This window comes from Salarias fasciatus, unplaced genomic scaffold, assembly GCF_902148845.1.
Source record: "Salarias fasciatus unplaced genomic scaffold, fSalaFa1.1, whole genome shotgun sequence".
NCBI classification, from domain to species: Eukaryota; Metazoa; Chordata; class Actinopteri; order Blenniiformes; family Blenniidae; genus Salarias; species Salarias fasciatus.
This window is the reverse complement of record NW_021941407.1, coordinates 32,398-35,691: the sequence shown is the minus strand read 5'-3', so window position 1 is coordinate 35,691 and position 3,294 is coordinate 32,398. Positions and strand designations below refer to the sequence as shown.

The window sequence follows — 3,294 nt, the reverse complement described above, 5'->3', positions numbered from 1 at the left end:
CCCAATTGGCAGAAATAAAGGCTTTTAGGGCACCCATGTAGATGAAATTGTCAAACTCTTACAAGTAATGTTACTTTCGATGGCAGTTACAGTGATTGAATGCCCTGCCAATCAAAAGCCAAACAACTTAATAGCAAAAGGTAATCAATTAACTGATGAGGAGGAAAAAAGGCAGCAAGGGTAAGTATGTGCCCCATACTGTTTGCAGTTGATTGTAAAACCTTAACTATTTTATCTTCTCTTATAGCAGCACAGGACAAGGCAGTCCTGCAAGGAAAAACGGTGTGGCTTAAGGGGTATGGCCATGAACACCCTGGATGGGCCGCAGCGGGGTTTGTGGAGGAGTTGTACTGGACATTTTGTCTTGCCACTGTCTCTGCTATGTTGTGCTACTCTCAAAATAAGCAAACTGGTAGGCTGTTACATTAACTCAATTGTAACATGTTTCATCTAAGCTATAATTTAGTGTTTCCATCATAAACATGACAAAATCATGTTGGCTTTACATGAAGTTAAGCGACTAAACATTCATTAAATTAATTCACATTGCAGTAACATGAAGAAATTGCGTTTGTACAACTAGGCAGTGAAAGCAACATGAATATCGCGATGATCCGCGAGACTTTGCTGTTGCGACAGTTCGCAGTGACACCTGAGAAGAGGAAGTGACCGCGCTCATGGAAAAGGTATGTTATAAAACTTCATTATTAGCCATCTAAATGCAAACGAAATACTATGCATAAATGTTGCTGGTTAGTGCGCGTTGCAGCGGATCTGTGTACAGGTTGTTTGGTCGCAGGTTGGTGTATTTTATGCCGTATTCACACCGGACATGACTTCAGGGCACCGGCGACCAATTTCACTGCAAAGTCAATGACGATGAGCGACGACGAGCGATCTCTGCACTCGCGTCCTGTAGCCCAGAACGAGCCACCTGAGGTCGCCCATAGTCAGAGTTAAAATATTTTAACTTTTGACACTCGGTGCTAAAGCTAAAACGCTAATCACAAACGCATGCGGACGGTGGAGACATGTCGATATTGGGCGTACAGTAAATAAACTAAATATTCAAAAAGAACCGTTTGTTATTATGATGGCAGATATAGATGCGCAGCTGTCTACTTTCTTTTCCTGCAGTTGTCTTTTTAATCCTGAAGATAGATTACATGGATAGTTGCCTGGCTGTATGAATAGTGTTCTGTCTGTTCATTTGTTTAACAATACTGCAGTCCGTTTCTTTTTTTTTTTTTTTTTTGGATAATGTTGCTTTGTGGTAATAATAATTATGATAATAATAATGGAAGAATCTTTTAACATCTTGTAGCATCTTTGTTTTCACACTGGATTATGTATTTTAGTATTGAAATCTGATATCAATGTCAGTTTATTATCTCTTGTCATATATTCTAGAAAGCACAATTAACTTGATTTTTATTGTGCCACTGTCATACTGATAACTAATTTCACACCTGCAAATAAAGCCCATATTTTCTAAGCAGAGCTCAGCATTTTAAGCAAAGCTGATGTGTTTATGAAAATGTTTTTTCATGTTCAAAATGAAAAGCACCTTTTCATTACTTGTGTTTGCATCTGTCAATTGTCAACTGTTGTCTTGTGATGGACAAGAATTGATTGATCTCCCCCATTTTCTCACAGCAGTTTGTCACCAAAGTGTCCTGTGTCTTCAAGTGAGCTGTCCCACTGCATCTGTCTTCCATTCGTTTGCATCAGTGACGACATCTTTTCTGGAAAAGGTATGAAATGTGTTTGGGGGATGGCGGCGGTGGTGGTTAAAATCCTTAGTAACATTTTCAGTGCAGGATTGCAGTGTGGCTACAGCGATGCCTCACCTAGAGATTAGATCTTGCATATTTTTTTTGATGTGTGCCAGTTTCAGCCAAATGTATTTTCTTGACAGATGTACCTTAAAGGATAAGTTTGGATTCAACTGTTTTCACGTTGTTTATAGAAAGATGTAGAACAATACTCACTCAGAAGGGTTTTCTGATCTGAAAAGTGGTCCGGGAGAAATTTAGATCCATAGTCGAGCTGCAGACCTCCATATACTGTTAGCCAATGGGGCATGTGTGGCGCCGGCTCCCAAAACGACTTTAATCGTCCAAAAACTCATTAGTTTCAACAATATTTCCTCATGGTCCGCTCACGCCACTCCTCCATGACAGCCCGGTGTCGCAAAATACATGCTGTTGTGGTTTTGCAGATCTCTGAAGTGAATATGGTGATCAGGAAGTAAACTGAAGTACATTCACCAAGAGACGCAGTAGGTGGCGCTGAGCACCAAAGTTGTTGGTCGCCACCCGCTCCAAAGAAGAAGAAGATCTCTGAATTGCAAACATCTGTCCCGATGTCTGTCCTGCTGAGCCCGTCTCTTTCTACCTATCAAATAAGCCTCCTTTCGATTTGTAATGACACTTATTGTGTGTATTGGGAAGTGCTGTCAGTCATTTGTATTGATTATGTGAATTAAGCTGATTGGGGGGGGGGGGAATCAAATGTATATCAGAGAAAAATTATTGACCTTTTCTGAATTGTTTCGGCAGGCTGATGACGAAGGCTCCGGAACAGCTATGGCAGAGACGGTCTTTGGAATATTTGTCATCCGACAGGAAGGAGCCGGGCCTGCTGATGACCCAGAGGATGTTGGAATCCTTCTGGAAGGGGTGGAGGTACTCAACAACTTGACAAATGTTCCTTTTGCTGTTGCGATGTTGCTCGCCCTTGTATATGCTCTAAACCTGAGCTATCCTCCGGAGTTGAAATGTACCTTCAAAGCACTTCAGAAAATCATAATGGAAATAGACGGAAGCAGACTATCCAGAGAAGTACAAGCTCTCAAAACATTCCTTTGCCGTTAGTGAAGTGATGGAGAATCCTTCACACAGGAATTGGAGCTCAGACAATTAGTTATCTGTGAAGGACAAATATTAAAATGGAAGGAGACTCAGGAGGTAGTCCCATTTCCCAACAGTTAATGGTCAGAAGAAAGACAAGATATAATCTTGTCATAGTCTCATTTTGAATACTGTCTTTTTTTGGTTGTTGTTGTTTTTGTTTTGTTTTTTCCTTTGAAGTGGATTAAGTATCAAGTGCTGTCCATTTGATTTGCACTAACCCAAAAGCAGTGTTTTGTTTGATAAGTCAGAAAAAAAAGCAACAAAAAAATATTTTAGGTTGACTGTATCTGGTTTTTTTTTTATATGGCTCTATTATTAGGTACTGTGATTTATTCTCTGAGCATATTTCTTTTTAAAAAAAAAGCAGGGAAGCGCTGTG

General features: G+C 40.2%; 1 long non-coding RNA gene across 1 annotated transcript; it reads left to right on the top strand.

Annotated features, from left to right (window-relative positions):
• The first annotated feature begins 635 nt into the window (after positions 1-635).
• Positions 636-3,070, top strand: LOC115385809 (uncharacterized). Its single transcript, XR_003931180.1, has 3 exons — positions 636-686; positions 1,657-1,754; positions 2,562-3,070. It is a non-coding gene; the product is annotated as an uncharacterized LOC115385809 (long non-coding RNA).
• Positions 3,071-3,294: the final 224 nt, after the last annotated feature.